Below are 25,091 nucleotides of genomic sequence, written 5' to 3' on the forward strand. Positions count from 1 at the left end.
AATTCTAAGCTTTATTAAATGATTTTGCAAGCCATCGTTTATCAGATTTATCAAAACTTTTTCCACAACTGATGTAATAAGGAGTAATAACACACTGTAGAAATTATTGGCACTAATACTTTGTAATCATAATAATTCCATAAAGTTAACTTCAATTTATAATTTCTTTTTTTTAAATAATATAGCATAACAAAGGGATTCAAATGCACATACAAATGAGTATTTAAGCACCTTCACCATACCTTGTATAAAGGAACGACCCATTTTACGTACACCTAAAAATAAACCCGGTCAATATGGCCGCTGAACTTTTATAGGCGTAGAATTACATAATCTTAAAAGAGAAATGTATATGTCAGTAAGTTCGTAAGTGTAATGCGTGCTGGCTCACATGAAAACCCAACATTCCTGTTGAATAATCGTACACTGTCACTCGTACATTTATACAAGTACAAAAGTGAATGGCGCAGATAGCCTAGTTGCTTTGCACCATAAAACGCCAAACCAACCAACACAGAAAAGTGAACAAGTGCATTATTCTACACGAGTACAAAAGTGAACAAAGTGTAACTTCCATTATTCTTCACGAGTGCAAAACTACGACGTTTATAATACATTTGTATTAAGTTTAAAGAGAAGTATTTCACTAACGTAAATAAACACAATGAAACAAAACTAGTTTATTTTTTACTGTTCAGTGACTTATAAATAACGCAATGCAACTACATTTCAATACAAATTACAACAGGTGCCTAATAAGAATCGACAATTAAGTCTAAAAGTTTAAATACTCTTCGAGTACCAAGCACGAGTGTAACCTCTGTATAATTTACAGCAATTAGCTCTAATATTCAGTCACAAATTTATTCATTTTCGATGTTATATAGCTAACATGCGCAAAATAAAATAATTACAAGTTTCAGATAATATACAAATGCGATTTAGACACGTATACACACAAAATAGTTTTCAAAAACAAAACTGGCATTTCCAACTTTCTCAATAAAGGTGCCTAAAAATTGACAATTAGGCTTAAAGTCTCATGCAGGAAACGGTGGTGGGTCTGACGCTCTGTTAATGCATTGAAGGAGGGTAAAAAATGTTGATACCGTTATGGAAGGAAAGAAAATTGTGAGATGGCAACAAACGAAGACATTTGACTTTTACACTTTTCGATACAACGATTTTAAAAATTCATTATTTTATTTCTACATTACGCTTTCAACTGCCTCAATACAGACTCCTAAAATTGGCAATTACGCTAAAGGTACTGATAGTTGTGGGTCCGAAGCTCTCTTATACTTTAAAGTTGATACCATCATAAAAAAAAAAAAAAGAAATATGTGAACTAGTGATAAACAAAGACAGTTGACTTTTACAGTTTCTGACACCATGCCTTAATAAAATCACTATTTCATAACGTCACTTTATCAAGAGTTCAATCACACCCACACACAAAGTAAGGTCTCAATCAAAGATGGCGATTATTGAAAAAGACAAGGTTTTTAAATTTCTGAGTTTGGTTTATCTTGTATATTTGAATACAAACAATCTAGCCAATGAAGATTAACATCAAATTATAGTAATGAGACTAGTACCTCCTAGTTAACCTGACTTTTATTGAACATATAAAATGGGCATTGATTATGCTAATTTATTGCAAATTATTGAATTAGTAGTGGAGCATCCGTGCCCTTCACGGAAGTAATGTAAATTCATGGCTAACGATATGTTATATTAGGACATGAAAAGTTGCTTCCCTTATATGTAATTATAAAAAAAAAAAAACGCCTATAAAAACTGCAAAACGTATAACGTGAAACCGCAAATGTTCATGTCAAATTTAGTGAAGATCCATGAAAAGAGGACGAAGTAGTCGTAAAAAGCCTCCATAAAAACTAGAAACGCAAAATGAAAATTGTATATGTACTTCCGCATGGCCAGATGGTTAAGGTACTTGACTCGTAATCGGGTTCGAATCCTCGTCACACCAAAATTGCTTGCTTTTTCGGCCGTGAAGGCGTTATAATGTTTCGTTCAATCCCACTATTCGTTGATAAAAGAGTTGGCGGTGGTTGGTGATGACTAACCACATTCCCTCTAGTCTTATACTGCTAAATTAGGGACGGCTAGCGCAGATAACCATCGTGTATCTTTGCGCGAAATTCAAAACAAACCAAGCCAAAACCGTATGGAACTATTGAGTCCTCATATCAGTTTTAGTGAGGATCAACCCAAACTCTGCGAAGTAGTTACATGGTATACAACAGACAGCACTATTATATCTCTATAAATAAAATAGTTTAATTATACTTTCCTATTTTTATTGTTAGGCTTGTTCAACCTTGTTCTTACGGGGGGAAGTTGGAAGGTTATATTGCTTGTTAATCGAATTCCACGGAGGGTATTATAATTATCTATAATTACATAACACTGTTTCAGTATTTATGTTCCTCGAAGTTTATATTTTTAGCTACTATGTAAATGAGATAATTTTTGTTTGTGTCTAGCGTGGCGTAGTTCTTAGGGTACCGGATCTGCAAGTCCAGTATTAGCGTCTCGTCACCTCAAAAACCAAAGAAAAAATCGTGCTCCATACTTTGAAGCTGTGGAAGCGTTATAAGGGAGACTGGCAGATCCCACTATTTAGTCAGGAAAAAACAGTCCAGGAGCTCGCAAAGAGTGATGTTGGCTATCCGCCTTCCTTCTGTCTAGCAGTTTAATATTAAATACATCTAACATATACAGCCTTTAAGTAGCTTTACACAAACATCTGAAAACAATCTTATATTCTGTGAAATATTGACTTGGAGGGGAGGGCACAGTACAGTTAGTAAGAATATGTAAACGAGCGAATGTTTACCATTGAAGTGACTTTATATCCGGAATTGTCGGAATTACATTACGAAACAGACAGTTAAGTTCCACAGCCATATTCTAGTTTTTATGACGGCTTGCTTCTGAAAGGATAAATAATTTCATAAATGTTTATTTGTTTAGTTATGGTTGATTAGAGTGAAGATCAGCGGCAAAGTTACGAATTTGCAACGCTAAGACTCATAGCTCGATTCCCCGCGGTAAATACAGTAGATGGCCCAAAGTGACTTTGCTCTAAAAGTAGTGAAATGTAAGTGTAAATAAATAGCTTTGGTAAGTTCAAATAACAACACTGTGTTTCATAACGAAAACTATTTGTACGTACGGTGAAAGGGATTCATGATAAATATGGATGAATACAAACTGTTGAGATTGTTTTATAAGACTGAGTATTCATAGAATCACAATAAAGATTCATTAGAAAAGTAAAAGAAAATAGCAGTTTTTCTTTGATATACTTTGAAAATTTCAGTGCATACAATTCAATAATGTTTTTGACAACCCCGTTAAGAGCCACAGAGAAAATTTTTGCTAAAGAACAAAACAAACAAACTAATCCGGTTTTTCTTAATTTAAACTGAAATTTTTGGGCATTTCTATTGGCTAAAAGAAAGCTTTTCCCCCAGTCTTTTAATGTTGGGGATGGAAAAAGTAATTTGAATTAATAAGGTGACCAAAATTCGTCAGCGAATCCCGAGTTTAACGGCCAAACACACACACACAAAGATGGAAGTTTCTAAATAACACGTAGAGATACTCAGAAACAGTTCATAACCACCTTGGTAAACATTGCGCAGCAAGCCAAGAATAATATTATATTTATAGCTGCTTTCAAGGTTTTTGTGTTTCTGCTTATCCCACTGCTGACGAACGTGATGCTTCGATCTTCCCTAACCAAATCGCAGGTGAAATTGTTGTTTTTTCATTTGAAAGTTAAGCACAAAATGATTATAGTGGAAGCATAAAAGGTTGGCAATTATTTAATTAATGATGCTGAGAATCTAGCTTTATTGATATATACTGAATTCATTCCCAGTGGGTATACCTCAGTACTAGCTAGTGTGGAGATTTGAGGATGTTGCATTTCACTTAAACATTTATCAACTAAAAAACAAAAACTTGTTTTGGAAAGGTACGTCCAAAATCACCCTCAACTTACTTCTAATATTCAACAAATTGCAGTTTGTTTGTTTTTTCAATTTCGCGCAAAGCTACACGAGGGCTATCTGCACCAGCCATCCCTAATTTAGCAGTGTAAGACTAGAGGGAAGGCTGCTAGTCATTATCTCCTACCGCCAACTCTTGGGCTATTTTTTTACCAACGAATAGTGAGATTGATCATAATATTATAACGCCCCCACGGCTACAAGGGCGAGCATGGTTGATATGATGGGGATTCGAACCCGCGACTCTCTGATTACTTGTCGAGTGCCTTCACCACCTGACCATGCCGAGCCTGTCCAAAGTAAGAATAAAAACAATAACGTGTGAAGTATTGTCTCTAACTACCAAACAGAGATGGTGAATGTTTTGATGGGATGCTCACTGGCTCTCTTCCAGCATTCGCTAGAAATCAATACTTGAAAATAAAACCTATACATTTAACGTTTTGTGTGCGAATTATCATTGTGTAGTTCATACTATAACATTCTGTTCATTATACAGTATGTTAACGTTATGACATCATAATTCATGTATCGTTCTTAAGATTTTAATTTTATTTAGTTTTGCATATTTTCTTACGTCTTTTCACTATTTTATCTCAAGTGATAAGTTGAGCTGGCTGGTTGTTTTATAATTAAGCACAAAGCCACACAAGGGGTTATCTGTGCTCTGCCCACCATGGCTAACGAAACCTGGTTTCTGGTGTTTCAAGTATGCAGACATACCGCTATGCCTGCGGAGAGCAAATTGAGTTGGCATACTCATACAGTTTTGATCGTTCATAAAAATGACGCTAGGGTTTATCACCTCTGTGGTACATGACAAACATGTCAATTTCTAGCTTTGCTCTAAGCATTCAGTATTGGTGACCACTTACGCGTTAGAATTGGCTGTAGCTGATTTAATGTAAAACCGGATCCAATAATTGAAGACTTTAAGTCACTGAAATGCTTATTTATCTTTTAAATCCTTATGACAGTAGTTCGTGTTTGTTTGTTCTAAACCTTAACATTGCTGGTATCCCCTTTCATTTCAGTCGAACTCCTTGAAACATCTACCAAACAGCAAGCCTCCAGGTAGCTCAGTCGGAAGTCTTATCACGCCCAAAATCAGTTTTAATTACCGTGGTCAGAGTACAGGTAACACGTTGTGTAGTGTTTTGTACGTAACAACAAACAAGTAAAAAATTAAAAACTTGTGGTATTGAAACGATTATTAAATAACTCAGTATATTTCTCTACAGTTATTAGTATAAATAATATGGTAAAAAAGCTGACGCATACACGAAACTAACAAGGCCTATCATAACGTTATGGGCCCGGCATGGCCGAGCGCGTAAGGCGTGCGACTCGTAATCCGAGGGTCGCGGGTTCGCGCCCGCGTCGCGCTAAACATGCTCGCCCTCCCAGCCGTGGGGGTGTATAATGTGACGGTCAATCCCACTATTCGTTGGTAAAAGAGTAGCCCAAGAGTTGGCGGTGGGTGGTGATGACTAGCTGCCTTCCCTCTAGTCTTACACTGCTAAATTAGGGACGGCTAGCACAGATAGCCCTCGAGTAGCTTTGTGCGAAATTCCAAAACAAAAAACAAAACAAAAAACATAACGTTATAAATAGAACGTTTAACTCAATGTAGTTTTTCTTCACTTTTTTCTCAGAAAACACAATTTTTATGATGTTTTTGTTTCCTTTTTTTAAAATACGTTTGTGTTAGAATTCAAGTTGAAATTGTAAAGCTATGAAGAGTGGTGTTTGAATATAAAGATAAAATATACAAATATACGATCGTTATCATAACCAGTCAAAGCACCTCTACCTTAGGCGCGCAACTATAAAGTTAAATATTTCTAGACTTAGAAAATTTATATTGAAATAGAATATCATAACATGTTTTTGCTTCGTACTGATACTATTTTTATATAAACATTTGATAGTTTGCTTTTACTAACAGTAAATTTGCCAGCTTAAAGCTGTGGATCGAAAGGCCCAAGGTTTGAGTCTCGATACGTTGTTTAATATGTTCCACGCTTCTAACCGAAGAAGGAGGAGTTATAAGTGCAACAGCTAGTCCCGCTATTTAATCAGGAGTAACCTTTTAATAGGTGAAGAAGGAGGCGTTATAAGTGCAACAGTTAGTCCCGCTATTCAGCCAGGATTAATAACCTTTTAATAGACGAATGTTGCTGACTGTTTACCCTCCTTCTGATCAGCTGTTTTAAGTTAGTGACGGTTATGGCTGAGTCTTGGGGTTTGAAACGTTGACACTCAGCCTGTAACCTGCATAAGGTGCAGTTCTGGTTGACAATACCAACACCACAATATCTTCAACAACAACAAAATGAATGTTGTTTCATTCAATATATTTCTGTAATCCTATTTGTAACGATTCTTTCTTGTGTTCTATCAAACTAGCAACTAAATGAACGTCTCTGTAGACAACAGTGAAATCCTGACCAGAAATCTACTCAAAAATAAAATACTGGTACTTTACTTTTAACCTAAGAATCATGAGACGAGCATGGCCTAGTAGTAAATGTGCCCGGATTGTTAATCCTCAGGTTCATAAACAGATCTAAGACTAACTCATAAATGGTGCATACTTGGGTGTCGTATTAATATTTATAGCATCATTTTTGTAACCTCAGAAGAAATTAATTATGATGGGGTGTTACTAATGTGTTTTTTATTTGTTTGTTTGTTCGTTTTTGTGAAGATGACAGGAGAGCTAAATCCTGGGTAGCGATTATCTCATTTGTATAAACTTCTTGTTTCGCATACATGAAACCTCTGAGGAGACTGGGTTACAATATCTACTAATGATATGAATATGTTATCCAAATACTTGTTTCTTGCTTAATAAAAATATTCAGAGTATACTTACTTGTTAAATATACAAAAAATTACAATATTGCGGATTAATTGTGTAATAGTCTAAAATAAGAAAAAATCATATTTCGGTAGTTTTTCTTATCCGGTGACGAGTTTTTCGGTATGGAAGTCAAGTTTGCTGTTTATTTACCATTCACGTAGTTTTCAATCCCTTGAAAGATATATAAGGTACTTCACAATGTATTATTACATGATTTAGCTTTATGCTATCAGCTATTGCATTGCAGTAGGACAAAGCGGAGTCCGGCATGACCTGGTTATTAGAGACACACGATTCGTACCCTTTCTGTTGAAGGCTCGAATTTTATCAGTGAACATGCTGATTCTTTCAGTTGTGTCAAACCCACTATTTGATTAGAGTAATCCAAAAGCAGGCGATGGATGATTTTGACAAACAACAGCTGTCTCTCACTTCTAAATTTGGGACAGCTTGCGCAGATAGCCATCGAGTAATTTTGAGTGAAATTAAACTAAACAAACAACAAGTACAATAAATAATATATTTCCAATTTCATTTCAACTGAGTGATAGGCGCTAAGCGCTGCTGCTGTGTTGTCAGCAGTGGTAAGGAAGAGTCTCAAGAGACTGGAAGACTTGACGTATGCACATCATGGCATTTGGTAGCTCTGAATGAAGGTGTTTGGATCGCTTATGATGTTTGGCGAAAGTATATAATTATAAATCACAGATAATATAACTAAAGATCTCTTGGATACCTCATGTATGTTTTTTTTCTTCATCAGTGATAAATTACAAAATCAACAAATATATTAAACATTTGTTCATGTGTTCATAATTGAATATTACAAAGTGCTATGATTTTTTTCAATCACTTCACATTTTCAACAGGGAGTCTTTCGGTGGGACAACAATAAGTCTACAGACTTACGACGCTAAAATACGGAGTTTGATTCTTCGCAGTAGACGCAATAGATAGCCCATTGTGTGGCTTTGTTCTAAGATAACCAAATCAAGTCAACACGGAAACAAAACAACACAATGACCTTACTTTGCTTTCTGTCTGAATCCTTGTGAACAGTTATACAGGTACTCTATTACTTAGGACTTCACTATTGATTTACTGACAAGCCTATTTACTATGCTTTCTCTTACTGGTTTATAGTAGAGTTGCACCATCCCTCATTTAGATGTAGTAGGCAAGAGGGAAGACAGCTAGTCAACACCTCCCGTTGAAAAATCTTGGGCTACTATTGTTAGACGGAATAGTTGGATTTGACCGTCATGTTATAAGAGTAACAGTTAATCCCTTACGTGAGTCGTAAGGTGTTGCTAATTGGGTGCTTTCCCTACGTTTAGTTGTTTACAGTTAGAGGCTTTAGGTGATAGCTCTAGTATTTCTGCCACAAATACAAATTATAATTACCTCTCAGTGGTACGGCGGCACGTCTGAAGGCTTATAACTCTAAAAACCGATTTCGATACCTGCAGTGGGCACAGCACAGATAGCTCATTCTGTAACCTTGCGTTTAACAACAACAAAAACAAACAAATATAGTTGAGTTGATTTATATGAACTGCTGTAAACCGAATGTTAATGATTAATTATTTAATAAGTCTTAAATACAAATTGTATGTTATGTATTTAGGTATTGGAAACCCATTTTTATCCGTTATTATAATATATATTGTTATTACATTAATATCTTCCCTATTAACTATAATCTAAAGTCTAAACATTATTTCATTGCTACTATAAACACAATAGACTTTAACAGCTTTCGATTTTTCAACACTCGATTTTTCTCTGGGGATCAAAGGGGATTTTTTAAATCTAAGCGTTTCTTGCCAATACTTACTCAGAAAATATAATGTATGAGAAGAGATCTTGTTAATATAATGTATGAGAAGAGATCTTGTTAATATAATGTATGAGAAGAGATCTTGTTAATATAATGTATGAGAAGAGATCTTGTAAATATAATGTATGAGAAGAGATCTTGTTAATATAATGTATGAGAAGAGATCTTGTAAATATAATGTATGAGAAGAGATCTTGTTAATATAATGTATGAGAAGAGATCTTGTAAATATAATGTATGAGAAGAGATCTTGTTAATATAATGTATGAGAAGAGATCTTGTTAATATAATGTATGAGAAAAGATCTTGTAAATATAATGTATGAGAAGAGATCTTGTTAATATAATGTATGAGAAGAGATCTTGTTAATATAATGTATGAGAAGAGATCTTGTTAATATAATGTATGAGAAGAGATCTTGTTAATGTAATGTATGAGAAGAGATCTTGTTAATATAATGTATGAGAAGAGATCTTGTTAATATAATGTATGAGAAGAGATCTTGTAAATATAATGTATGAGAAGAGATCTTGTTAATATAATGTATGAGAAGAGATCTTGTTAATATAATGTATGAGAAGAGATCTTGTTAATATAATGTATGAGAAGAGATCTTGTTAATAATTACGAAATAAAATTTCCCTAAATACAAAAAAAAGTTACTTATTTAACATTATGCCCCCCGCTAGTACAGCGGTAACTCTACGGATTTACAACGCTAAAATCAGCGGTGCGATTCCCCTCGGTGGGCTCAGCAGATAGTCCAATGTAGTTTTGCTGTCAGAAAACACACACAAAAATTTGACATTACACTATGCTTTTCTAAAATTAAAAATATAAAAAATAAATATAAAAAATATAAAATATAAAAAGAAGTCGCTTTAATTATTGTGAATTAAAACATACCTAAACACGCACATTACTCCTAAACATCCACATTTAATATTACTCTTCGATAACGTTATTATTGTACTAATTCTATATGTTATAAATAAAAGCTTTCACAGTTTATTTTGCACAAGTGTCAATATGTAGTGAAATAGAAGACGGGGGTTTCGTCCGTTGTCGATAGATTCCAATACAGTTGGCACGGAACGTTTCTGAAAAATCTAGGCGACTGCTGGCAAGTGTCCAAACTCGAAACCCAAGTCTGGGATTTGTTCTGACTGTGAGATAACAAATGAGCTTCTCCTAGTCTCGGCTTTCATGAGAGACTAGTATAAAGTGTTCACTACAGTGGTCCTTCTCAGATTGTGTATATGTACTTATTCCTTGAGCAACGTGTCAATATTGAATTATGTGACCTTTTGTTTCAAACTGTTTATTATCTGTGGCAATTTATCAACCGTTTTAAGATTTCTGTTTAATAGGACATAAGAAAACAATGGACGACACTATGATTTTACAGTTTAAATTGCTGAGTTCTAGATATTTATGAATGGTATTTCAGTAACTAATACCTGTTTTATAGCATATTCTGTCTTGCTTATGCTCTGGATTTTTCGTTGTGTGTTCCAGCTATAAATTTGTGAAATAACTTATCAAACATGAACATGAAAGGTTTCCAGGTCATGGCTGATGGCCAAACGTAGCCTAGTGTTTAGTGTTCCGGACTGTCGATCACAAAGCTCTAAATTATGCCACTGGGCACGCTCCGCACTTTGGGCGTTATATGTGTAACAGTCAATACCACCGGTAATTGGATAAGAGTAGCTGTTTTTTCCTCCTCCCTTTTACTCAGGTACTCAAAATTAGGACTGGCTATACCTAAATATTTAAGTGGTCCTTTAGTGCGTTACACTTGGCTCTGCATAAGTTGAAATGTTTCCACTGTTTGTGTGCCACCTTGTGATTAAATTATTTAATTTCTATAGGCCACATTTTACTCTATACTATATATATGCATCATTTAGTTTAGATTCTTTTTATTGCTGTTATTCGTCATTATTTTTAAAATACTAATTACATATAATGGCTGATATAGCGATTGGGTCGATTGTTATCGTTATTTTATGTCATGTCTTATTCTACCGGTTGCTTTAGTAGCGGTTTGTCACGTGTGTCCTTTTTGTTGTTATTGCCGGTTGTTACTAACGAGTTATGTTACTTACATGGTTATCCCTTAATATACTGAGTTTCTACAGTAGCTGACTTAGCATAAAAATCCTCTTTTATTATCGTTGTCGGTCATTCATCTTCAACTTTATTACTTCACTAATTACTTTAAGAAAGCCCATTGTGTAGCTCTGTGCTTAGCGAGAAACAAATATACACGTGTCACTTAGTTTGTTGTTTCCTATAATGAAACAATTCATGGTTAATAGAACTTATTACGAGTTCTGTGGCACTACTACTCTAGCTCCATACCTCAGTGTGAGCGACAGCTTTTCAGATGACGTTTCTCTGAACCGCGAACAGAGTTTTCTCCTCTCAAAATAAAAAATAGAGATCTTAAGAAATCGTTGTTGTAACAGGAGACTGTCTGTGACCGAAATAACACTCTAAATAAAACGGTTATAGTTAGGTTTTTGAAACCATTCGTTTTGACGAATCATATTTCGATACTAAACCATAAATTTTATAAGTTTTTTTTTTAAAGTTCTGACTTTAGATTTAGTTTCTTTCATATAGCAACCTGATCGCGTTTGTACATGTACTGCTATATAATCAAAACAGTGTACAGAGAGATTGCTGGACAGTATCCAAGTTTAAACCATCAAACCAACAGACACGTGTCATTCTTCAAGCCAGTTAAGTTGGTTAATTGATTATAGTCACGTTACTTGCGTGTTAAAAACGAAATAAAAAACAGTAACACATAAACAGCATTGAACGTAGGGAGCACCTAAAGACAGATCCTCTTCAGGAATATAAGTAAGGGAAATAAAAATGAAAGTAATGTTTGTTAGAATATGTTATTATTTTTATGATGGTTAACTACATAAGAAATTACTTATTAAGTAGTTATTACGTTCATTGGAATTAGTAGGAGCATGTTTCTATGTATACATTACGCTTTGAAATATAATAATCATTCCAATTTTTGCGATAATATATTAACTTACGCACAATTCTACAGAGTGTTGCTAGTAGATAAGTCAACACATGAAACAAGTGTTAAGAGTATTTTATTCTAAACGCTGTTTTAATAAAAGTTATTGTGAATAATCACGTACAGATACCTTCTAACAGTGTCAGTAACGTACGTTTCATGAGATTCAGGATCAATGCGCTTAGCCATCAAAATTCCTTTTTTTGTGTGTGATTTTCATTTTAGTTTGTCGAAGTATGTAGCTCCTGTTTAACTTATGGCAAGGTTTTAAAATCGACAGTTCTAAAGCTATTGTATATTATAATTCTGATTTTTCCTTTTTATATTTCAAGGTTGCATAAGCGAACCTTGCCAGGTTTTTCCAGGATGCATGAAGTTACCTCAGCATGACATATTCACGTGAAATATTGTTTTATTTCTGAATGCTACAAAACACTGAGTAATTAACATCTATAACTTTTATTTATATTGAACTTAACATATACTCAAGATCTGTAAAGCATTCAGGTGTCTGATCCTCTCGTATACTGTGCAAACCACAACGGATTATTATAAAATAATTACAGCTATCACTTATTAATCATTGCAATTGTCTGTTTGGAGATTTTTTTAAAATGGTTTGATATGACTAGGTGGTTAAGGGACTTTATTCGTAATCAGAGGGTCAAGGGTTCGAATCTCCGTCGCACTAAACATGCTCGTCCTTTCAGCCGTCTAGGCGTTATAAAGTGACGGTCAATCCCACTTTTCGTTGGTAAAAAAGTAGCCCAAGAGTTTGCGGTGGGTGGTGATGACTAGCTGCCTTCCATCTAGTCTTACACTGTTAAATTAGGGACGGCTAGCCCAGATAGCCTTCGTGTAGTTTTGCGCGAAATTTTTTTTTAAATGACTAAAAACCTTATTTCTCAGAGATTAGTTAAGATACACACACTTTAAAGTGATAAGATAGCTTGAATATCTTCACGTACTTGTCAAATATACTTAAAACCAGGTCTACAGTTTGTTGAAATACGACTTCTTACAGGATTTCTAGGTCAACTACAGATCTAACTGCATCTATTTTAACTCTTCCCAAGTAACAAAAAAAAAAATTCACAGATTTTAAATTATTTGGTAATATATCTAATCCAGGGCCTATCAGTGACAACGTACCAGTTGTAAACTGTAAAGTAATGTTAACCACAGTCAACAAACTGAGTTGATCAACGAATTAAGAAATGGGAGCGAAGGACGTCACTGGACTTTTAAAAACATTGTGATTAGCCATTAGTGCTGCTCGTTAGCTCTTTTCTGGTTAGGAACTTTTATCAATTCTGCTGTTAAATCCTTCAAGTTTATGTGTTTAAGACAGTAGCGACTATAGACTAAATGTTAATTAGGATGCAACATTCTTTTTATCTTCTAACACTTCACTAACTTATTGCCAAAATTCTTTAATTACACGTGGGACAGTTGCAATTAACTTTGTAAAGTTACATAATAGGTTATCTGTGGTGTACTCATCGCAGATTTTGAAATCCAGTTTTCAGCATTATAAGCCCACACACAGACTTACGGCTTTGTCACTAAGAGCGTTACAATAAAGACATTTGATTTTTCCTTTTCAACCCTAGTACCTTTGCTGCTTGCTTTAATAACACATTGTGATGTGTATATAAAGTTAAAACAAGTTCAGCTGTGCATCACCTAACTGTAATACCCATAAACATTTGAGAAATGCATTATGCTAATAACGATAACGGTGTTAATAATCCTATAATTTCCATATGAGCTACAAAAAACGTTAACCAGTCAATTCAATTAATGCTTATTTGTTTTTTGAATTTCACGCAAAGCTACACAAGGGCTATCTGCGCTAGGCGTCCCTAATTTGAGAGTGTAAGACTAGAGGTAAGGCAGCTAGTCATCACCACCCACCGCCAACTCTTGGGCTACTTTTTTACCAACGAATAGTGGGAGTGACCGTCACATTATAACGCCCCCACAGCTGAAAGGGCGAGCATATTTGGTGCTACGGGGATTCGAACTCGCGACCTTCAGATTACCAGTCGAACGCCTTAACCCACCTGGCCATGTCGGGCCGGGCCTTAGGAGGTGGCTGTGCTCTTGCATAGTACGTGTCTCTATGACTGGTTTAAGTCCTGTGGCATTTTGTTTGACATGTAGTAACAGCTAAAAGGAGTGGTTTTGTAAATTCACGCCGATGCTCTTCCAGTTACCATGGTTATAATAACAAAAGAAATATATGTGTGAAATTCTGGAAAACTTATCGGGAAAAGGTCCATATATTCTTCTCCAAACGTATTTATCTGATTTTTTTCATATTCTCTGCCCTGGAAGTTTTTTTTTTTTCCTTAGAAATGTTTATAGCGCAACAACCTTTTATTCTAAATTGATTTGGTTTGTTTTGAATTTCGCGCAAAGCTACTCGGTGACTATTTGCGCTAGCTGTCCCCAATTTTGCAGTTTAAGACTAGAGAGTAAGCAGCTAGTCATCACCACCCACCGCCAATAGTGGGATTGACCGTCACATTATAACGTCCCCACAGCTGAAAGGCCGAGCATGTTTGGTGCGACGGGGATTCGAACCCGCGATCCTCAGATTAGGAGTCGAGTGTCTTAACCACCTGACTATGCCGGGCCTTGTTCTAAATTTGTATGTATTATTTGAATACCAGCTACAATCCACAAAACACAAACCAGTGGCTTGAATTTTCATTATTCTGTCATTTTCACACACACCATTTACGCTACCCTTTATTGCAGGTAAGTTAGGTTAGATCGATAAATCTTGGTCTATTTGAAAAATAAAATACGGTCAGACAAACTGATGTAGACATAACTTTATTTAATAAAACTGTACGTACAATAAACAATAAAGTGTGCAGAGTACGATCCTTCATTGTATGACATGATTTTACGAGTTGAACCAATTAAACTAGTCTAGTACTTCCATGAGACCAACATTATTTTGTTTTTTAAGTTCTCAATGTGTCTGAGGTCCACATGACATCATAATAGCTTTTCAATTGGACAATCTGAGTGTCATAAACACATCGCGTTTCTCCATACTAGGAGTATTACATCGTAAGACTCGTGTCATAAATGACTGGTGTCAATAGCATTTCAGCTTAGTCTTAATGTGTTAAAAATTCATCCAATCTGTAAAGAATCTGATTTCAAAGCACGACGTGTCCATAGATTACTTAGCTTTCTCCTGTGGCTTGAAAAATTACAAAAGAAATACAAACACTTGAATATCTTCTTACGGTAATTGTTACCTTCAGAATTCTCCTATAGTTATGAACCCAAACTCCTAGAAATTCATATTTCTTGTTTCTCCTCCCTCCTGATATTCCAGTGTTAAGTAAATAACTTGTGATAAAATTAGTAATGAAACATACAGGGCGTGAACAATACACGAGTAAGTGGGCAAATGGTTATCAATGTAACAAAGCATTGAAGTGTTCGTTGAGTTTTGTCCCATGCTACTTACTATCTGTATTAATCGCCCCTAATTTAGACGCAATAGACTAGAGGAAAGATAACTGTTCAACACTACCCTCCGCCGACTTTTGAGATATTCTTATCACATCGACCATTACATTATATATTACATTACAGTGATGAGAATCGAACCCGCAACTGGCAGATTACGAGTCATGCGCCCTAACCAAAACTAAAATGAAAGGTACAGAAACGTAAGTATGAATATCCAGAAAAATATACGAAGATAGAAACAAATTCCAAAAAATAAAAATATGAATGTTTTTATATCATCGGAAGTACAGAGATTTTATTAATTGTTCTGATAGCAACCGAACATGCTCGCCCTTTCAACTGTGGGAATGTTATAAAGTAACGGTCAATTTTACTATTTGTTGATAAAAGAGAAGTCTGAGAGTTGGCGATGGGTGGTATTGACTAGCTGCCTTCCCTTTTGTTTACCGGTGTTAAATTAAGGACTGTTAGCACAGATAGCTCTTTAGTAGTTTTATGTGAAATTCAAAACAAACCGAAACTTTTAGCAACAGCTTTATTTTATTTTGTCATCAAAGAGAAATCAAAACTAGATTAAAAAATAGCTATTCTTGAGCTCAGAGTTAGGTTGTCTGTTTCATCATAAATAACTTTACTGATATAAAACAACACTCGTTATTAGTAACATTCACTTGTTTTAGAAACATGTTTTAATATTCACACACATGATTTTTGCTGCATTTTGGGCATTTTGAAACCTTACTATGTTTTATGTTTCTTCTACAGTATATTCACTGCTAAAAACGTCCCAAACTTTAACTAAAAGTCAAATGTTGTTATATAGGTCAACATTTTTAGACATGAATATTGTTAGATAACCTTCTTTAAGAACCAAGATAGCTTCAAGATGATCTAATGTTTTGTTGTTCAAGTGTTACTATTTTATGCAAGGCACATGCAAGCCCGGCATGACCAAGCGTGTTAAGGCGTGCGACTCGTAATCTGAGGGTCGCGGGTTCGCATCTCCGTCACGCCAAACATGCTCGCCCTTTTAGAGAGTTGGCGGTGGGTGGTGATGACTAGCTGCCTTCCCTCTAGTCTTACATTGCTAAATTAGGGACAGCTAGCACAGATAGCCCTTCTGCGATTGTGCGAAATTCAATAACAAACAAGCAAGGCACATACCTTTCTTTTCGATACAACCTTAATTTAGTTTAGTTTAATAAGTTGTACCAGCAAAACTAACTTCTTCAACATTGATTTCAGGCTTCAGCTAGGTAATGAGCAAGCATTTTTTTATTTGGAGGCTCCGCTCACCATTGGTCCTTGCCATGGTCGTGAACCAATCAGATTGGTTAACAACATCACATTCTTTAAGGGTATTTTCATGTTAGCATGCCTTTTCATTCTCGTTACCAATTTTCTTTTAGTATAGCCGATATAGCCTCGCTGAAAGCAAAGAAAAGTTAATTTATATACAACAAATGATGACTGTGATGCAGAAATTCGATCTTTAAGTTTTTGAATTATTTTCAGTAACTAAAGAATTTTCGCCCATATATCGTAAATTGACAAAAACAAGATATTTAGGTACTTCAAATACATTTGTTGTACTAACACTTCGATTGTATGAATAATTATAAATTATTCTATCAAACAAACATTGGGAAGTCATTCTTAGATGAAAACATTTTTATGTCGTTGTTGATTTTCGTAAACAACACTTTATACGTGCTAGATATTTTATAAGCACAATGAAACAATATTGTAACCATATTTTGTTTGAATAAGTTAAGATTAAAGTGTACAAAGTCAAAATGTAATCCTGTCTTCTGTTTTTTGTAATACACCTCACATATGAGGTGACCTTTGTAATTTCTGAGTAAAGTGACCAAGAAAGAGAGCTCATCATCTTCCTGATGTCCTATTGTAAACAGTGGTAGTTTAAGGTTGTATGAGCCCAGGGACTACTAATTTTGTGGGTTTTATATCCCACGTAATTTTACATAGAATAAAATTATTAACGGGTCCTCCTTAAGACCATGAATACTGGGGCTGAGCCCCCTCTAGCCTCTACCTAAATACGCCACAGATTATAAACTTTATATCTAGTGTGCTTACTGTTAAAAATGGGAAAGATGTCATCAACATACCTCCAATGGTGAGGAGGGTTAAACCGTCGCGGGCAGCTTTCTAACCCTTGTTTTTCACTCAAATAGATCATCCAACGATAACACCAATCTTGAATCTATTAACGACACGATCGAAGTGAAATTCTTTAACTACAAAGTCATTAAGTTTAGAAAACCTGGTTTAGTAATGTTCACATTCTTGCAAGCATCTTTGTAAATCAAACTGGTACTTAACTGTGTGGTTTCTTTCAACTGTTGTTCACTCATAACATTCAAAACTGCCCTTCAAAGCACATTCATTTCTGGTAAACGTTTTTAGAAAATCGATCCAAAAAACTAACAAAGACTGGTTATGGGGTCTGGCATTAGAAACACTGTGTTGTAATGAAACTTCTTTATGGATTTGAAGTAAACCACAAAAGATTCCAGGTGACCTACTTTAAAATATCGTCCTTCATTAAAAGTGTTATTTTTTCATCGATTTCAGTTGATAGCTGTGCAGTTGAGCTTCTAGTTTATTAACGGTATCATTACACAGTAGTCACTAAAGATGTCCTTATCTTTCTTTAAATAATCATCTTTATCTAGCATAGTCGTCCTATTTATCTTATCAGTTTAACGTATCACAATATTCTCGTTTTTAAGAGAATCCTTTAATGCTGTTAATTGTTCAGGACTTAAATTAATGAAGGTTTTATATTTATTAAAAGTAGTAAGATCTATATCACTAATCTGAGTTTTACTGTTATAAAACATTCACCAGATTTGCACTGTACTGACTGATACAGTAATTACAAATACGGCTCATGGTTCACTCTGTACCAAACATTCTTCAAACTTAGCTACTCATGAATACTTAAGTACAAACTACGAACTAAAATTTTCTTTTCGACATCACTCAAACTATACTTTGAATGATTAAAAATCACACTACAAGGTTGTTCTATAAATTAATTTTAACTTAACTGTCGTCTCAAATTGTTTATCTTAAGCAACTGTTTTCCCGAACCATTATAACAATTTTATTATTTTGTGATTCAGCAAAATTTATTATTGAGTAAAGTAACGTCGTGCTTGTTTTGTTTTGTTTTTTTAGTAATGGATAATCTTTATAAATATTTCAATAGCTGCTGGCTTTGTTTAATCTTAAAACTCAGAAACTAAATGTAAGTTTTATTGTACTGTCTAGAATGTCAAGAGTGAGGAAGATAAATGTTAAACCAAAGAAAACGAAGAACATTTACATTCATTAATTCAATTTCAAACAAGATGGAATCTTTTATAGACGCAGCACTCGAAATTCTTTTAGAAAAATTAGAGTAAACTAATCTATGAGATTTTTGTTTTTCCTTTTATTAGCTCATTAAGAGAACCCATCAGTTAGAAAGATGAAATAAATACTTGTTTCCAATAAAGGATAGAAATTATGCTTCTATTTTTCTTCTAAATGTAATAAACATTAAGAGTATTATAGAAATACATAAAGGTACTAATACTGAAACGGTATACTTACTATTTTCAAGAATTCTATCAATATGAAATTAGATTGGGATCCAACACCCTTCCTTTGACTTCCCCCATGCCATCCTGTATCATTGTGCCAATTTGTGATGATTTGGTTTCCGAAATTATATATGAAATTAGATGGAGAGTGCAGTCCCCCTCTCATAGCCTTCTTCGTGTCATTCTGTATCATTGTGTTAAGTTTAGTGCTGATTGATCAAGAAATGTGGACGTATGTAAGAAACAGACGGTTGAAAGATTCGAACAAACAGGCGAGAACTTGATTTTACATGCATTAGATGTTTTTGTGCGCAAGCAATATCAAGCGTGAGGTCCGATACGATTTTATTACTCATCAATAGGCCCGGCATGGCCAAGCTTGTTAAGGCGTGCGACTCGTAATCCGAGGTACGCTGGTTTAAATCCCCGTCGCACCAAACATGCTCGCCCTTTCAGCCGTGGGGGCGTTATAATGTGACACTCAATCTCACTATTTGATGGTAAAAGAGTAGCCCAAGAGTTGGCGGTGGGTGGTGATGACTGGCTGCCTTCCCTCTAGTCTTACACTGTTAAATTAGGGACGGCTAGCACAGATAGCCCTCGAGTAGCTTTGTGCGAAATTAAAAACAAACTCATCAATATCTCTACCAGCGTAACTTTAAATCAAATTTTTTTTTAGGAAGGATTAGATTAAATTAAGCTAGAAGACTTTAGGTGTGGTCAAATACATCAATCAAAGGGGTTTTGACATCCCGTGTCCAAAACTGTAATTATATCTCAAATCGGTTAAGAGATGAGATGACAGAGCTATGAACTAATAATTTGTACTTGAAAAAAACTTAAGAGTCATTATATGAGCCGTTATGCTGTGGTGAAAAATAGAAGCACAATTTCTTATCCTTTGTCACAAACGAGTTTTTATTTCACTAGTTTAAAAGACGGGTTCTCCAATTAACTAATAATTTCAAGTGCTGCGACTATTGAGGATTTTCTCTTACTTATAATATAAGCAATTGACTTGTTCTTAAAAAGCCTTAGGTATACTATAAATCTTAAGGCTAGAAATACTAACATATTTATTAAACATACATATTGATGACATATTTGAAAAAAATACCTGAAGAGTAAAAAAAAAAAAAAATTTAAGCCCTCTCTTTTCTGATAAGAATAAACTGTAAAATGTCAAAATGTAAAAACTATTTTATGTAATAAAAACATAAAATGCGAAATCACCTCTTTCATGGCAAGGAGCTTTCAGACTTTTAACAGGTCCATCATGAGGTGTAACATTGTCACTGTCTAGAATATATGTTTAAGAATATTCTAGTAAGTTGTTTTTATCGTTATAAAAATGTTTATATTTTATAGCACAATTCAACAAATAATATTTAATTATATCATTCAAAATATTAGCAACATTATCCAACATACAACTATACTATTTCGTTTATCCAGTTTAATCATGACAATATATTAATTATAAGACAATCCTTCAGTATCTTTATCTTTCCTTTAATGGTAAATATTCTGAATTATCCTTCTTAAATATAACTGTTCAGGCTGTTTCACTTCAATTCTAATATTACTGTAATATTCATCTCTTATTTATCAGATAAACTGTTTTGATAACTGCTCCCCTTAAATGCCTCAATTCAGGTTACTGTTTGTGGAAATGGGACCACTCAGGGTTTCTCTTTCTACCGGTTATCTTCTATGAGATCTAAACACCCATCCTTATGTCTGCCTTGTTTATTGATCTACGTAGGGAAAGACAGGATCCTGGTAGTTAAGTGCTATCTGAGCCAGAGTATAATGTCTGGTTTAACACAATAAACTGTTTTGACTTAGAACGTATACACACACACACACACATTATCTGAACCTGAGTATAATATCTGGTTTAACACAATAAACTGTTTTGACTTAGAACGTATACACACACACACACTATCTGAGCCTGAGTATAATATCTGGTTTAACACAATAAACTGTTTTGACTTAGAACGTATACACACACACACTATCTGAACCTGAGTATAATATCTGGTTTAACACAATAAACTGTTTTGACTTAGAACGTATACACACACACACTATCTGAACCTGAGTATAATATCTGGTTTAACACAATAAACTGTTTTGACTTAGAATGCCTATATATCTGTGGAATATTCTCAGTTCATTTAGTTGGTCAGCAGTGACTACGGGCAACCTGAGCGTATTCACCAGACGTTTTCTATTCTTCTAAGCCTGATACGTATGTCCAAGTGCAATGCATCATTATCATTTTTGTGTCATTTTGCATGTTTCCTTGTATACAAACAAACTACTTTTTTACCTTTACTATGGAAAACTTAAAACTCAAACACTTTAATGAGATCTTCAAAATTCTCTGGTCAGTTTTATTACACAATGCCCTTGCCTCGCATCCTCGCCCTACATTCATTTATTTTAGAAATCTTAGTCCCAGACATCTCCATTTTTCATTTAGAATGGCTAAAGGTACTAGCAAGCCCTTCAAAACAAATTTAAAACTTTGATTTAAAGACAGATTAGTAATAATACCAAAGTCCATAGAAAGTCATCTCTTAGTGATGCCAATGGTCATTGGGATATTCCCATTGAGGTGAACTTCCATAATACTTTGCATTTTTCATTAGGAGTTTGTGCCAACAGATATATATTTGACATCTGTGAATAAGTTGTTATCTCAAAACTCCAAAACCGAGGCACAATTGCTCTAAAGAGAATCTGTGCCAAACAATTCAACATATGAACCATACAGCATACTTGTCTTTATTATTTTCTCCCTTCCCTTTGCCAGTGCCAAAGCTCCAAGGCAAGGTATCTAAGATGCACAGTGTGACCTTATGTTCTAAATCTACTCAGATGTTCAGATGTCTTTGATTGCACATTCCAACTGCAACTGTTGCTAAGGGCTTTTTTTTAATGTTTACACCCTGAATGCCAGGAAGAGAATAAAATACAAATATTGAAAATTCTTAACACCTCCTTCAGTGAGGATTATTATATAAATGTAGTTATGTTTCAAAGTGATTGGGCTCACAACATCTGATTTCAGTAGGTATGAGAATCGTGTTATTTCTCTTCTGCTCAACAAGGTCATTGTCAGGTTGTGTGACAGTCATGTCCATGCTATCAGCATACTCCCTATACGCTTTTACCATTCATAATACCATTGGAGGCAGTTACTATTCGTATTCATTGACCACATTATGAAGCTATGTTCTCTCTTCCTGTCACTTTAAGAAATCGATAGGCAAAACTACATTTCTTTTTACCAACTCTGGTTAGAGCAAATCTTTCCTGGTAGGTGACATTTAAACTAATGTAATCTTTTCTCCAGTTTGGGAAGGATCTTGAGATTCCGTACAATTACTGAGCAGTTGCTATCTGTACAAGACCTTCGATAGTATATTTAATGGTTATCTTACTTGTCCCCTTGAATAACTTAGTGTGTGGCTTTTGCAGGTAAAGATCCTGCACGTACCATGTACTTAGACTAGAAACGCCTGATAGAGAAACCTTTGTTAAGAAGGAGTACATTGTTTTATATATTTGTTTAGCTTTAGAAAGGATTATGACTGTGGTATGAAATATGGTATTTTAATAGGCTTCCATGTCCCCGTGTTTCATATTCATTTGCCCACTCGAATCAAAAGCTTTTTAACTTAGAAGTCCTTCCAAATTCACGTGGCATCAATATTATTTAGATCCTTCAGACAGGAGCTCAGGAGTTTCTCAAGATTGTGTCTTATTGTTGTTCTTTTAGCACTATGCTATTACCACTGTACCGTTGAAACTTGATTTTTCTCATATAAAAGTATCACACTATGAGTAACATAAAACTGTAACTGTATGTATCGCTGGGTTAACCAACGTTTGAGAAAGAGTGTTTGGTCAAAACCTCGGTCGTCAAGTAAAGATTCTTAAATTTGATGATATTACTCGCTTATATTTTCTTATAGCTACATGGCCAATTAACTAATCATATTAATCATATATTAATCATATTACAGATTAATTAAAATTACACTTAAAATTAAATTTTAGTAATATATTTCATATATTTAACAGCTAAGTCACGTGTAGTGTAGAAGAAATCGACTAAAGCATATCAAGTTACGGGTTAAATACCTAAAGTCAGGGAAATATTGGAAAAGCAACAGGTTTACAAATTGTTATAAAAATAAATTAATGCAAATGTTTTTATATCAAATGTTATCTGCTTTGACTATGTCATAAAATGTTATAGAATGTTCAATATATGTATATTTACATATAACTGTAAAATATTCAATAATAAAAACTATTATTATAATCGAGAACGTTTCAATAAAATATAAACATGTGAATTAAAATTTGCATTCGTTTGAATTCGTTTACATCACGAAACAGAACAGTCAAACATGAGTGGGTAGATAACATTCATTTCACTCTTTGTATCTTGATATCGTATGACTGAGACCTATGTATTTCAAATTGTCAGTTTAATCAAAATAATGTATTACAAGGGTGAAAGTAGCTGTAGATGTATGTGTGTATTTTGCATTCATTAACAGTGACAGGCTAAAGGGAATATCTCTGATAGAATACGCATGTGGAAAAATAACACTAGAAACTTCAGCCAAGTCATGGTATGTCCTGATGATTAGGACGCTCAACTCGCAACCTGAAGACCTCGAGTTCGAATTCCTTCACTGATCATGCCCGCCCTTTTAGACATGAGGGCGTTAGTAAAAGAGTGGCCCAAGTGTTGGCGGTAGGTGATGTTCACTAACCGCATTCCCTCTATCACTGCTAAATTCCCTCTTCAACAATAATATTTTGTTGTTGTTGAAAACATTGCAACCAATCTGTTTGCCTCTCAGCGTGTTTACAGCGCCCCTATATTTTCTAGCTGGATTTTTCTGCTATGGCAATCCATTTGAAAAACAAGTAAACTAAAACTAACCAAAATAAATATAAAACCACAATACATTATATTACATATAACCTTCAATCAATAAGTGTGTAAATGTCTTGTATGTCTATAACCTGTAACCCTTTAGAAAAACATTTTTTCAAAACAAAAAAAGCCGAATTTGCACTTCAATTCGTAAAGCCCCCAAAAAAAGGATACAAATTAATTGCCATTTTGTCAGTTTCCGAAGAATATTTAAGATACAGTGAAAATTATTCAGGAAATCCGTTAGGATATCACATGAGCCCTTTGTATTGATTCGTCTTATTTCTAAAATTCTCTGCCTGTTCGATAATATACTTATCAAAACAGCCAGCAGTTTTTCTCTCTCATATATTCATTCACATTTGTGTGTCTTTCGTAAAGCTGGAATAAACTGTCTCATATTGCTTGTGTTGACTGAATAATGTTTTTTTTTTTATTTGTTATAAAAAGAGCAAGTGCTGTACACAAGAGAAACAAGTAAAACATATTTTCCCAACTTTAACATCAATGTACGAATTGTAGCCAAACGTAACAATATTTAACGTTCACTGTTTAATAATATCTACAGTTAATTTGCAATAATACAAGCATTCTTAAGTTTCATATATAAAAATCTCAAGCCACAGAATTTTGTTGTAGAACTTTTTAAATGACAGTTCGTAGTTAAAGGTAAATATTATTTTTTTAATTTTTGTCAACTCATGCAAGGTGGAGCTCTTCTTAAGAAGAATATAAACCTTGACTTGCGTTGTTAAATTGTCGCTATGTTGGCTGTCGCCACATAGTGACCTTGAAAGCAAACCGGATCGAGTTATTTTACTGTAATCTTTATTCATCAAAGGGTCAGTACAAGAGACCTTTTCCTTCCCAAGAAAACTACGTGCGTGACTGTTTGAATTAATTCAGACACTGGTGACAGTTACGGTGCAAAAGTTGAATGATTTTCGTCTCTCTAGAATAGATGTTATCATAGGTTGGATCAGTTTACCAGAACATTGCTACGAAATTGAACAAACAATTGATATTAAATAACAGAGAATAAGTTTTTCTAAGACAGATGCTACAAACTGCTTTTAGAGAATGTGACAAAAGAAAGAAAGAGTATATTCATTTATAATTTTGTGTTACAAGGTTTATTGTTTTAAATAATGATAACCCTAATGAACAAGTTAACAATGAATCATCAGGCAACCAGAATGAGCTTTC

General features: G+C 34.4%; 1 long non-coding RNA gene across 1 annotated transcript; it reads left to right on the plus strand.

Moving 5' to 3' along the window:
• The first annotated feature begins 11,515 nt into the window (after positions 1-11,515).
• LOC143254535 (uncharacterized) lies at positions 11,516-23,107 on the plus strand. Its single transcript, XR_013030240.1, has 3 exons — positions 11,516-11,623; positions 12,134-12,240; positions 23,015-23,107. It is a non-coding gene; the product is annotated as an uncharacterized LOC143254535 (long non-coding RNA).
• The last annotated feature ends 1,984 nt before the right edge of the window (positions 23,108-25,091 follow it).

The sequence above is a fragment of the Tachypleus tridentatus genome, chromosome 6 (genome assembly GCF_004210375.1).
Source record: "Tachypleus tridentatus isolate NWPU-2018 chromosome 6, ASM421037v1, whole genome shotgun sequence".
Lineage (NCBI taxonomy): Eukaryota > Metazoa > Arthropoda > Merostomata > Xiphosura > Limulidae > Tachypleus > Tachypleus tridentatus.